Source organism: Xenopus laevis, chromosome 6S (assembly GCF_017654675.1).
Source record: "Xenopus laevis strain J_2021 chromosome 6S, Xenopus_laevis_v10.1, whole genome shotgun sequence".
NCBI lineage: Eukaryota > Metazoa > Chordata > Amphibia > Anura > Pipidae > Xenopus > Xenopus laevis.
The window spans coordinates 43,708,400-43,722,754 of NC_054382.1; the positions used below are offsets into that span (position 1 = coordinate 43,708,400).

Genomic DNA, 14,355 nt, shown 5'->3' on the forward strand with positions numbered 1-14,355 from the left:
TATTTAGTGCTGTTCTTAGATCTTCCAGGGAGCCGTTATCTTGTGTTATGGAGCTGCTATCTCGTTTCCTTCCCATTGTTCTGTTGTTAGACTGCTGGGGAGGGGGAAAGGGAGGTGGTGATATTACTCCAACTTGCAGTACAGCAGTAAAGAGTAGGGGATGCACCGAATCCATGATTCGGTTCGGGATTCGGCATTTTTCGGCAGGATTCGGATTAGGCTGAATTCTTCTCCCTGGCCGAACCAAATCCTAATTTACATATGCAAATTAGGGGCGGGAGGGAAATTGTGTGACCTTTTGTCTCAAAACAGGGAAGTAAAAATTGTTTTTCCCCTTCCCACCCCCTAATTTGCATATGCAAATTAGGATTCGGATTCGGCCAAATCTTTCATGAAGGATTCGGGGGTTCGGCCGAATCCAAAACAGTGGATTCGGTGCATCCCTAGTAAAGACTGGGTTGCCACCTTTTAATAAAAGTTCCAGGGGGCGGAAACAAAGGGGCGGGTCACGACTTCAAAGGGGTGGGCCTTGACGTCAAAAGGGGCAGAGCCATTGCGTGTGATTGGCTGGGGAGGATCTTGACATAAAGGGGGTGGAGCCTCAGCACTGCAGTTGACAAGAAGCCAGCAAAATAGGTGAGTTTGGGGGAAAGCCACGGGCTTTTGTTAGGTGTATTACAAATTTACCGGCAGCTACATTGCCGGTAAATTTGTAATACCGGCCCAGGCCTTGGCAGGTGTTTTACCGGCTAGGCCGGTAAAATACCGGCCGGATGGCAACCCTAGTAAAGAGTGACTGAAGTTTATCAGAGCACAAGTCACATGACTGGGGCCAGCTGGGAAAATTACAATATGTCTAGCCCCATGTAAGATTTCAAAATTGAATATAACAAAATCTGTTTGCTCTTTTGAAAAATGGATTTCAATACCGAAACTATTAACTGATGCATTTTGAAAAAAACATGTTTTCCCATGACAGTATCCCTTTAATTCCTTGAATTTAAGACTTTTGAGCAGGGCCCTCGTCACCTCTTGTATCAATGTTTGGCTGCTTTGAACGTAGTTCAATGAATACAGTGAAATGTCAGTTTTAAGTACCCCACAGCTTTTCCACAGTTAACATTATTGATGTGGTCCCACCAATTTATTATGCATTTCAATAGGGGCCCTTCCCTGACTTTACATAAAAATGTCCTGATTTTAGAAAAAATTACGGTTTGTGCAAAGTCCAATTAGTCTGCACCTCATAAAGCACCTCATACGCTGTGTTATCCTTCTAAAACATCCTTGCAAAATCTTAAATTTAGAGGTGTCACTTTACCAAACAGTTTAGAACTTATTAGCCAAAGTATATTATCACATCAAGAGGGGTTAACTTAGCAGCTCCATAACAACCCTTCCCTTATCAATCATAACCAACATTAAATAGCAGGAAAATAAACACAAGACATGTGATTAGCTCTAACCCAAATACACTGCTGAATGCATCAAGGCTGCATGGCATTTAAGTGGATTGGAGATGCTTTTAAGCTGCTTAGAACAACAAGCCACCAAAGCAATCCTTCACATAGCAACGTTTCATATTATCAGGCAAACATTTGCATTTAGTACAGATTTGCTTGATGAATGTCCCAATTACCCTACACAACCAGAAAACATTGAGAGCTAACTCCACTGGCTCTGCATCATGGGAAGGAATATAAGGGGTTTCTATATGCTTGCTTAGCAGCAATGCAACAAGAACTGAACCATGTTATGGAAAACTAAACTATGTCTGAGAAACAAACTGGAAATATCTGTATTCAAGAAGAAAGACACTATTGAAAAATTATGACATAAACAGTCATTTGTTTTGATTGTTAAGATTATAGCAGCAAATAATCCTACAGCAGACAGGATAATTATTTAGAATCTGGACTGAATATTGGAGTTAGGTAAAAATAGATTATTTCTGTGCACATTCCTCTGTTTGCCATCCTAGTGATCCTAAAAAGAAATCAGGGACAGGAGGTGACTGCTGATTTCTTTAAAGAGATACTGACTTCAGTAAATAACCTTTTTTATTATCTATCATAACATGTCTTTGTCTTTGAATGCTTTTTATAATTTTGCCATAAAAGTATTTGCCTGATACTTTTACATTACCATGTTCCTGTATGAGGGGGCTGCCATATTTGTGCAGCAGGAGTCCATTAGCATTAGAAACTCTAACTGACAGGCTGAGATGCGACAGTCAGGGTGACAAAACAGTCAGGTTTAAGGACTTCAAATAACAATTACTTACAAAAGTAGAACTATCAGCCAAAAACGGTCAATGTGACCTATAGGTAACTTTTAACGTAGATTAATACTTTCAAAAGAAAATTTTTAGTGTCAGTAACACTTTAAGGCAAACCTCATTTTACGCTTGATGATTTGAAACAACCTTTAAAGGTGGCCATACACAGAGAGATCCGTTTGTTTGGCGATGTTGCCAAACGAGCGGATCTCTCCTAGAAATGCCCACCTTGAGGCCCTAGAGCACAACAATTGGATCAAAATGCAGGAGTACGGACGGTCGGATTGCGGGACAACATTAACGAACAGATGTGGTCCGCGATCCGACGGGATTATTAGCCCTGTCCGGTCGACATCTTGCCAACTTTCGGCCAGATATCGATAGGGGAAGCCCAACTTTTATCGGCCCGTGTAGGCCACCTTAAGTTTAGCCTTTCAACAGTTTCCAGAGCATACTGAGCATATGCAATGTCAGATCCTGTGCATCAGGCCTTCATAATTACTGTTATAGAAATACTGAACTTTTAGGCTGATGCAGAAAGATCAGTATATAAAATAAGCATATTTAACCGTATTCATTTTTAGGTTTTAGTTTAGTTCTCCTTTAAGCCCTCACAAACCCAGGGTGCTGGGCTGGTACTGTGGGTCTTAAAAGGACCTACTGTAATTGGTAGTGGTGGGGACAGTGGAGGTGCCAAAAGCTCCTCTGCAGAGGGCCCCCAAACTCTAGTTTCACCGCTGGTGTCAGTGAATCAATGTCGGTGTATAATGCTCCTTCATCAACACTGATCTCTTGCTCTCAAACCACTCATTACCTAATTTAATAAACCATGAATAGAATTGGAAATCCTACTACTTTTAAAGCTAGCATTACATCTAGTTTTATATGTTCAAAACATATGATTGTACAAAAAAGTAAACATACCTACATAATAACATGTTACAGTAACCCTTTACCACAGAAATGCTGCAGTACAAGTTCAAACAGCAGGTTGTTTCCCAAGAATCAAACAAGTAAAACATTTTGAGAAATGACACAATGATGCTGGTAAAAAGTAGAACATTCTCCAAAAATCACAAGTTGTAGCTACGGCCCTTTGTATCTACCTATGATAAACACAGAAGTTTAAAGGGATACTGCATCAGTTAATATTGCTGCTCCAGCAGAAATCTGCACTGAAACAGTTTTTCAAAAGAGCAAACAGATTTTTTTAATTTAATTTTAAAATCTGTCATGGGGCTAGACATTTTGTCAGTTTCCCAGGTTCCCCCAGTCATGTGACTTGTGCTCTGATAAACTTCAGTCAGTGATTCTTCCTTACAAGTTTGTTTGTTTTGGGGCTACAAAGGGGCTTTACTTGGCTTTAAAAGTATTTAATTCACCTGACTGTATTCTACATTAGCTGGTATATGCTTGCAGCCAAAAAGTGTCAGCCATCTGACCGCATTACCTTGTGTCACACCAATAACTCAAAGGAGGACTTTTGTGTAAAAATAAAATACAGAAAAAAACTCACCTGTAAGTTGTTCACTATAAGGTGAGGCACACAACAAGAGACAAAGGTCAAATTTACTATTCACTCCTGAAAGTAGCGGGATATAATAAGACATTGTTATGTGACAATAAATTAAGCAAGTACTTGTAATGCTATACTATAAGTCTTACAAGACCCTAGCAAAGGGAGTTTCAGTTTGCTGCCAGCATTACAATATGTCTGATGCTGGCAGATGCCACAGCAAAGCAATGAGCATAATACAATGGCTAACAATTAGAAAGAAAACCAATACTGCTATTTATAGTATATTTTTCACTATTTTTTAAGAATGCAAACCCTGGATGGTCATAAAATAAAATGTGTTCTTTTTTTCTAGAGGCATTGTGCTGTGATTTATCACTGGGATTAGATATCTGGGTTAAACTACAGCACCATATTATGAGTTTATTTTTTTTTTTTTACGAAGAGCATTGAATGCAGAACATGAAATTCAGATAGATGAACTGCACCTGAAGTGGTTATAATCAGAAAAATAAACAGTTAAACTAAAAATAAAGGTTACATGTCACCATATAGTTTTTAGGCTCTTCAGTTGAGGAGACAATCCAAGGAGGCAGCCCTAGATGCTCAGGTTTAAATTGGTTAAGCAGACGAGACAGTCGAGATCAGACACAACATGGATTTACTGCTGGGAGTCATTAATGCACATGCCTTGAAGGTAGCCAAGCTAAGCAGCAAGAGGCAGAGAGTATTGTGAGTGGGATTCCTTGCCACCCGCCCTTCACTAATGAACAGTGCAGACCATGATGCCATTGTGGTAAACACACACACAGTGATTTATTAAATCCCTAGGCAGACTGTATCCAACCTTGTAAGTTACAGCAATAGACTGAAAATAAGCCGATTGACACATTTGACAGTTGACACATTAGTGGGTCTCATTTATAAACACTGAGCAAATTTGCACCTGGGCAGTAACCCCTGGCAACCAATCAAATATTTGTTTTTGTTGTTCAACAACAGCTGGCTAGAAAAACAAAAACAAATTGGTTGCAGGGTGCAAATGTGCTCTGTGTTTATAAATGAACAATTGGTTATTTGGGAGGGGGTGTCCTGCCCCTATAAATTACAAAATTAGGGCTGACAACAATAGAAGCCACTATTGTTAAGGTCATCTATATTCGATAGGTGGATACTACCTCATCATTCTATCCACTAAAGAGGGGGAAGCTCTTGATCCATGTGCCAAAACTAAAAGGAAATTATTACCCAGAAAGTAATTGAAGACATAGGTTTGCTAAGAACTTTCTACGTGTGAAGGGAACTGACCTGCCTCTTATTTATCATGCTAAATTCAAAGAGAATAAGAAAATACTTCTATTTATTCACGCTATATGGGCTAAACATTGGCTACCAGAAATAAACACTTGTGAATCACAAGCTTGTTTCTTGTTAGGTTTGACAAGATCTTACATAAGTTCTCACACGGCCACTCCCTTCAGCTGCACACATATATTTTTAGACATTTGTCATGTTTAGAGACCACCTTTTTTGGTTGAAGACAAAACCATGAGCCTTGTTGTGCAGCATTCTTTCATTTCTTCAGGGCCTGTATTCACATAGATACATGTAAGCACTGAACGTTTAGCGATTACATGCATCTGTCCAGGTACAGCCCTGGAAGAAAGCATTGTTTTGTTCTGCATCCCCTGCAGTGAAACACATTAAAACTGAATGCAATGGAGCGCAGGTAAAACCACCCATGTGAAGAGCCCTTAGACATTTGTAATGGCTTCCAATAACATGTAATTAAAACAAGGATTTAATTAGTAATAACCAATTTTTTGGTTTGAGTTGAGTCCCCTAAGAAGTTAAGGAACCCTGTCCTACATAATCATATGATATGCACACTCACAGGCTGATTATGAATTAGTTGGTTTTGCTTTCTGTTTAAGTGAGACTACTTATTTTGGCCAGTGGATGCATTAAAGAATTTCTTGACCAAAATCTGCCTCACGTGCATAGACAGGACAATTTCTGGTCTTGTCAATTTCTGTCCTACAGAATATGCTGATGTTATACAGGTAACTCATATTCTGTTAGGACCCTCTCTTTAGGACCAGAAAAGGTAAAAGGAAAATGCCTTAACCATATAGGCAATGATGTACTGGTATTCTACATGAACAACAAACTTTGCGCCCTTTTGCTTTATGTCAATGAGTTGTCTTTTTCAGCAGCTTGCCAGTTATGAATTTCAGCAGTCTAAATCTCCCTAGCACTCAGCCATTGATCTGAATGAGACACTGGAATATGAATAGGAGAGGGCAGGCCTGAAAAGCAAAGTAACAAAAAGTAGCAATAACAATAAAATGGTAGCCTTACAGATCATTTGTTTATAGATGTTGGTGTCAGTGACCTCCAGCAGATTAATCATAAGAAATGGGCAAATCATTAAAAAAACTATAAAAAAGAAAAAAATTGAGGCTAACTGAAAAGTTCCTTAGCATTAGCCATTCTATAATACACTAAAAGTCAACTTAAAGGGGCTGTTCACCATAACTTTTTTAGTATGGTGTAGAGCAGTGATCAAAAACACTGTATCCAAAAGGATGTGAGGATCTCCAAAAATAAAGAAACAAATGTAAAAAGTAGAAAAATTTATTAGGACATGAAGACCTAACGCGTTTCGTGCCTATTGGGGCACTTACTCACAGGCAGTGATCCCCAACCAGTAGCTCATGAGAAAATGTTGCTCTTTGACACCTTGGATGTTGCTGCCACTTTTTGAATTCCTGGCTTAAAGGCAAGCTTTAGTTGCATAAAAAAAAACATGTATACTGAACAACATAGCCTCCTGTTGGTTGCAAGTCCACATAGGTGCTACCAATAGCCAGTCACAGCCCTTATTTGGAATCCCCAGGAACTTTTTGCATGCTTGAGTTGCTCTGCAACATTATTTTATACTTGAATAGGGGCCTGAATAGATAGTTAATTAATAAAAATACGCAATAACAATACATTTGTAACCTTACACAGCATTTGTTTTAGATGTGGTCATTGACCCACATTTGAAAACTGGAAAGAGTCAAAAGAAAAAAAGGCAAATAATTAAAAAACTACAATAAAGAAAAAATTAAGCCCAATTGAAAAGTTGCTTAGCATTAGTCATTCTATAACATATTTAACGTTAACTAAAAGCTGAACAACTAGCACTGTGCAATATGATGGTGCTTTAAAAATACATGGTAATAATAATAATAATAACCATCCCTTTAAGCAAATAATAATGGAACCTAGTCCTTACATATAATCAGGCCATAAATGAACACTCTAGTTACATGCCAGTAAATAAATGCAAATATTATAATGCCATCACAATAAGGGCCATTAACTCGGAAGCCAAGAGATACATTTTGGAAGCAAATACTGATAACAGTCACTAAACATTTAGAAATGACCAAAAAGCAAAATGGCATTACAAAATACAATGGTTTACATAAAGTCAAAGCTTTTATACTGTATATGTTCAGCTGCCTCAAGCAAATACTGGTGGGAGCATTATGGGAGTTGCAACTCTGAAATTGCTGAAAAACACAACATTGACTATTCCTGGTTTACAGGCCAGATATCTGCTCTAACCAGTACACAACCTACTTGCCAGTGAGACAGAACACAAAGCAAAGATGCCCTCAAATTCATGTTAAAGTACAAATCTCAGCATCCATGAAACCCCTGCTCTGTGCCATTTAAATATTTTCTCTGGGGAATTAGTATTCTTGTGATTTCAGCAAAGTTAAAAAAAAAAAAAAGTTGCAATCTGATTTTATTTAAAAGAGAAAAATGGAAGATTATCATTTATCTGTACACAATATATAATGTGGAAGGCAACTGCTTAAAGGGCTCAGCTATACAGGTGGTTTGCATTACAGTACGTACAATCATCCTACATAATTTTTTCCATGCCCATCGGCTCCTGAGCAGGTGGCTAGCGTACAGGATATCCTTTTCAAATTTTAGAGCAGTTTTGGAAAATGCCAGCACCAGCTGAGCTCTGTTCTTTATTTTGCCTGGATCAAGTCCCATGTTCAGCCAGCCTGTTTCCAAGCTAACATAAAGCACCAATGAATAAAATACCCCCTGTACAAGTTACACTTTCAGCACTAGAAAATTAAAGTCAGTGCAATGTTCTGCTGGCACAGCCCTAGGCAAATAATGTCAATGAATAAATTAAAACCTTAGAGGCACGAGAAATTGACAGTACAGGATTATTCATTCACAATCGGAAATAATAAATCATTTCGTATGTTAGATTTAGTAAAAGCAAATTCATCGGACAGCTTCAAAAATTGAGTTGCTGCCAGTGACATCAAAGAAGGGGGTCAGGATGGTGTAAAGAGGTCACTTTGGCAGTTTTCCTTCCAAACGCGCTTTGTGCGGTGAGGGCCTGTCATCTTAAACCCATACCCAGTTAGGGCTATGGCACAACGGACATTTTGATAAAACTGTAACAATCACAATATCTTTTCCTGCCTGTTGCTACTTCCATATCAAAAGCAAGTTAAAGATTCTGCCTATGGCATCGAGAGATGGGCACTACTTGGGAACACCAAACTGTTCAGGTGGGCTCTGTTCAACTTTGGCCTTAGCATCTGAAAGGCAAATCATTACCTATTCCTTTGAATGGGAAGTGATGATAGGTGGGAAAAGGTGTTCTGGCCACAGTGGTCTTTCCTGAGAGCCTTGTGAAGTCTAAACCCCAGGTGTGCTACTGCCCTAATAATTTACACATTGGAGTAGGTATGTAAATGGGCAGCCCCTGTATTCTGTTTTAGTATTTCTGCTCCTGAGCCTGCATTGCCCATTGTATCTGGCCATCCCTTGTGCTGCAGTATGGAATGCAAATTATAATTATATATCGATCTATATCACATCTATATACACATACAAGCAAATTGTATTCAAACATAAATGAATTAGGTTGCAACTTATAAACAGTTTCCATGCCTGTATTACTGCAGTGTCTTAAAAATATATATGGTAGGGGTAGATCTTGGAGCAATTTCAGATTTGCAGAATAAGAATTCATGCCTTTGTCAGCATATGCTATTCTTAGTCACACACACCTTCATTTTCATTCATATCTTGATGCAATATGTTCAGGGCTGCCATCCAAGGCAAATGTTACCATTAGAACTGTATTAAGGGGGGCAGAAAGCCCTGATAACCATAGGCTGAACAGTTAATTGTTTTCTAAAATGGTAGTCAATGAAGTTCCCACATTGCCCCCATTTATTCTAAAGCAGTTATAGAGAATAAGGCACCCACAGTCATCTTGTACCACCCAGATGTGCATCAATACTACCATCAAATATGTGCCAGAAGCAGAATACTGGGTAACACGCAGCTTTTAAGAACACATAATAGAAATAATTGGTCCCAATCAAATAAGAAGCTGTCAAAAGGCTATATAATTTAGCACACAATCCATTCTGTTGAAGGACTCCAAAAATAGAAAAACAAACCACTAGCACAGCTGACTCACAACAAGCCTCAGTTACTGTACCCATATACTAATGAAGTTCACCCAGTGTTTGAAAGAGGAAGTGGGGGGGGGGAGATTTATAATATTTTTATTCCAGTTTATTAATCCAATTTGGATAGGGAGGCAGTAAAAACAACAGTCTCAACTTGATGGAGGAAATCAGCTTCTAAATTGTTGCATAGTGCTGACCAGTAATGGGAAACAAAGCACTAGTTTCAATACATTTTCATATCCTGCTCCCAATATGACGATCATTGATGGACTACAACTCCCAGAAACTTATGACATTTCTAATAAAAGGGTAACACTGTATGTATGGAAGGGGTTGAGTGTAGAAGCAGGATGTGTGTGTGTTGCAGTTAGTCAACAACAGCACGGATACAAAGGCTGGAAATGACGGATGAGCAGCACCAATGCTTGTTACATACAAAAAACAAGCAATCATTTCCATATACATAAATAAATCGCTATCCCATGCCCTTTATTCTGCACACAGCCATAAAGACCGAGGCCAAGGCAGCTGCATAGTGTACACACTGGCGTACAGATCATCATACATGTTTAGGCTTCCATGATGCAGTTGGCAAACTACAGATCTCGCCTTAAAGGGTTCCCAGGGAACGCTGGGAGTTGTAGTACATATCGGCGGTAGTGGTGTTAGGATGCCTGCTCCAGCAGCTCACTGAAAGAAAGATTACAATAGGTGAATAACTTACATCCATGCAGTAGAGGAAAGGGAGGGAGGCGAGGGCACGGTGCAGGCTTTCCGGGAGATGGCTGCTAGGAATCCAGTGCAAATCCTTGGCTAGAAGTTCCAGTAATATGTTCCTTAATCGACACACTCTGCACGCCTATGGTCCCCCTGTTAATATGGCAGCTCCCCCATTGGGCAGCACGAAGCTCTCCTTGCAGCTGCATTGACACTGCACAGCAACATGATGGGGCTTGCTGTTATTATCCACCGCTGCAGGGGTACGAGCCAGAACGCCGCGCAAGCGCACTAGCACACCGACCCGCCCTTCCCTGACGTCCAGACGATGGGCGGGACTGAGTAATGACGGACGTCGTCACCCTCATGGGCGTGGCTGCTAGGGTCGCTAACGAGTGTCTGTTCTCATAGGAGGTGCAGCAATAGCAGGCTCATTGTAATCATATCTATAGAAGCGAGCAAATCATGGACGTCCATACAGTTTATCCATCCTAAAAGGCTGTACATTTTCAGTGTTTGATCTTTATGGGTTTGGTTTCCCGTTGTGTGACATTGGCAACAATGTGTTAATGCCCCCTAGTGGAGAAGAAAGTGTGTGACACAGTACTCCAGGAACTTCCTAGGAACAGCAGGTTATGACAGTTGGCCTGGGGCAGATTTATTAAGGGTAGAATTGTAAATTGGAATTTGAATTTTTGAGTTGGAAACTCACAAATTTGAGTTGGGAATAATCCAAATTCGAATTTGAGATTTATTATACCTCGACCCTGGGAACTAGGGATGCAGCGAATCCAGGATTCGGTTCGGGATTCAGCCAGGATTCAGCCTTTTTCAGCAGGATTCGGATTTGGGCGAAACCTTCTGCCAGGCTGAACCGAATCCGAACCCTAATTATGCATATGCAAATCACTTTTTGTCAGAAAACAAGGAAGTAAAACGTTTTTCCCCTTCCCACCCCTAATTTGCATATGCAAATTAGGATTTGGTTCGGTATTAGGCAGAATCTTTCACTAAGGATTCGGTGGTTCGGCCGCATCCAAAATAGTGGATTCGGTGCATCCCTACTGGGAACAACTCGAATTTTATAGTACGCCACCTAAAACCTGCCGAGTTCATGTAGAAGTCAATGGCAGAGGTCCAGTGACCCATTTGAAGATGTTACTAGTAGGGATGCACCAAAATCCAAGATTCTGCCTTTCTCAGCAGGATTCGGATTTGGCCCAATCCTTCTGCCCGTCCAAACTGAATTTGAATCCTAATTTGCGCACGCAAATTAGGGACGGGGACGGAAATCACGTGACTTTTTGTTAGAAAACAAGGGACTAAAAAATGTTTTCCCCTTCCCACCCCTAATTTGCATATTCAAATTCGGATCGGTATTCGGCCGAATCTTTCGAGAAGGATTCGGCTGTTCAGAATCCAAAATAGTAGATTCGGTGCATCCCTAGTTACTAGCCTTCCTGTCAAGTTTTTTTCGGAGAAAAAACTAGATTCAAGTTTTAGTCGAATTCGAATTTGCTTCAAGTTTTCGGGTCGCTAATATTCTTTTGAGTTTTAGACGTTCGCATTTTTGCTGAAATAACCTCCCAATCGAGTTGTGAGTATATTCAAATTTATTAGAGTAAAAAAAATTCACATAAGCTTGAAATTCGACCTTTGATCTTTTTGCCCCTTGGTGATATTAAGCCTAGAGTGTGTATAGGAACCAGCCTGGAAAGTCTCACTTCTTTATATGCTGACTCTATTATAAATCATGGATAATAATGTGGAAGTGGTCTGAATTGGAAGTCTTGCTAGTCTGGCAAATGACAGGTTGGTGTTTTTTGTGAAGGACTGTTTGCTTCTCAGTCTAATGAATATGCTACTATACTCTGCATCTAAATATAGAAAATGTTCCAGCACCCGCAGGCCCAGGCTGGCAATATGTGGGTTTTGGCAAATGCTGTAAGATGCCATAGACAGTCACTGTTCAGTGGTGGGGGCTGTTTAGGCCTCTGTGTACTTGGAGGAATATATTGACTCTCAGTCTAGACCTGAGCACTCCTTATTGTAAGGTGAATGTTTTGGGTCTTATCTTACCCTTTTAAAACCTGCTTGGTCACACATACAACCAATTATTTACCACCCAAGAGCTGACCCCCTCCCCCTTACCAAGGAAGGGTCAAAACATTGCCTAAATACACTTGTTTACTTTCCAATAAGGAGTGCTACAGCTGCTCTTATATTTTAAATTATTGCCCTCTGGCAAGAATATTGCTGAAATTGAACCCACCTAAAAAGGCATATTTTAAGCTGGTTTTGGAATTTTAGGTGTCCGAAACACTTAAGTTGGAAAAAGTCTTGGCATGACGTGGAACCCAAGTTTGTAGTTGGCTTGTATGCATACCTGCTCCTAAATCCTCCTGCCATGATGGCGTCAGCCTCACTCCTTTTGCATTATAATCCCAGCCCTTTTTCCAGCAGCACCCACCCCCTTTTGTGCCCGCCCCTCACCTGCATGAAATTTTTCATATAGGTGGCAACCATAATCCTACCAGGGAGGAGGGGGTGCAGGGCGCGAGGATGGAAGGAACAAGGGTACGCTCAAGTGTGCAAAAACTTGAATTTTTAGAGGTTTCTGAGATTTTTGGATTTTATACCGCATCTTTCAGCACTTTTTTTTCACAAATACTTTTTATAATCGGATCTTTTAATAAATTCAATGACAATCGTGGTTTTAGAGTTTGTGAGTTTATTTGTTTCAAAAACCTCTAAAACCATTTCAATCTGACCTTTAATTAATAAGCTTCCACGTGTCATGTACAGACACACAAAACAAGGCTAGTTTATTACTGTGTTCAAAGCCTCAAACATTTTAAGAAAACTGAATTCATACTCTGATGTTTGCAAGGCAACGATTTGGACTACAGAAGTGTTTTGCTTGTGTGTATAAAGTGAAGAACAATGGAAATGTGTATAAGCAGTAAAATACTATATCATAGACTTTTATGTTCACCAGTTAATTTTCCCCTAGTTACTGAAGTACACAATATTTTTACAGTAACGTAACTAGCGGGGGGGGGGCGGGTTGTGGGATGTGCAGCTGGGTCCCCCCACCCCCCTCCATGCCCCTCCTGAGGGGGTGCGGGCCCTGGTCCAATCGCACCTCCTGCTCCCCCGGTAGTTCCGCCACTGTATTGTTACACTAGAACCTCAACCCAACAGTTCTAACATGGCTGGATTTACATAGCAAATGCCCCTAGGCCCGTTGTCGTTCCCCTCCATTTTATTCACTCAAATTCTCATCATCAGGAACAGAGCAATGGGGATTGGCATTGGCGCATAGGAAATTTAAAAAACAATTGTATCTGCTGCACATCCCCAGTGTTTCTGAACCAATGTGGGTGTGGTTGAGCGGCATGCGGCCCCCTAAAATCCTGCCACCCAGACCTTGGTGGCCTCTCTAAAAATCTCCTGGCCGGGCCGACACCGGTGGGTTTGCCCATGGATCAGTTGTGTTCGGGCCAACCTCAGCATTTCTTTTTGCAGGTTGTGGGCCAGATTTACATAGCAGACACCCCTAGTCCTGCCGCTGTTCATTGCCCCGTCCCCATCCCATTCTTTGTGCACATGCACAAATTTTCAGCATCGGGTCCGGAGTACTGGGGATTGGTGCACAGGAAATTTTTAAAACTATCATATCTCCTGCGCATCCCCAGTGCTTCTGAACCAATGTGAGTGTGGTTGGGCAGCATGCCGCCCCCTAAAATTCTGCCGCCCTAGGCCCGGGTCTTTGTGGCCTTTCCACAAATCCGGGCCTGAGTGCTAAGGCAATTTGTTGTGATAGGTGCCCTTTAGGATGTGCCATAAGCTTCTGCACTCACGGTACAGGGCTAGTTCTGGGTAACTACTGAAAAGTAAAATAAAGACTATGGGTATTTTTTAGAAATAGCAATAAAATTATTTTTAATGCAGAAGGGACCCATTTAAAGTTTTTGATGCAAGGTGCCTTATTATCACTGAAGCTCGTTTCAGCAATTAAGTTGATGGTAAGAATTCAGAATATAACTAACAGAAAACAAGATAACTAAACAAGCTATATGACTTTGTATGACCACATTTCCTGTGGTATTCAGATAAATTACTGCAGGTATGGGACCTATTATTCAGAATGCTTGGGACCTGGAGTTTACCGTCTAACAAGATTTTTCCGTAATTTAGATCTTTATACCTTATGTCTGCTATAAAATCACTAGGGATGCACCGAATCCACTATTTTGGATTCGGAGGAACCCCCGAATCCTTCGAGAATGATTCGGGCAAATACCGAACCGAATCATAATTTGAGTATG

At 40.5% G+C, this 14,355-nt stretch overlaps 1 protein-coding gene across 1 annotated transcript in view; it reads right to left on the bottom strand.

The window, feature by feature from the left end:
• snrk.S (SNF related kinase S homeolog) overlaps positions 1 to 10,358 on the bottom strand; it is a 39,700-nt gene extending 29,342 nt beyond the window's left edge. Inside the window, exon 1 of the mRNA XM_018269314.2 lies at positions 10,032 to 10,358. The gene's annotated coding sequence lies outside the window, so the exon portion shown is untranslated. The remainder of the gene's footprint in view (positions 1 to 10,031) is intronic.
• Positions 10,359 to 14,355: the final 3,997 nt, after the last annotated feature.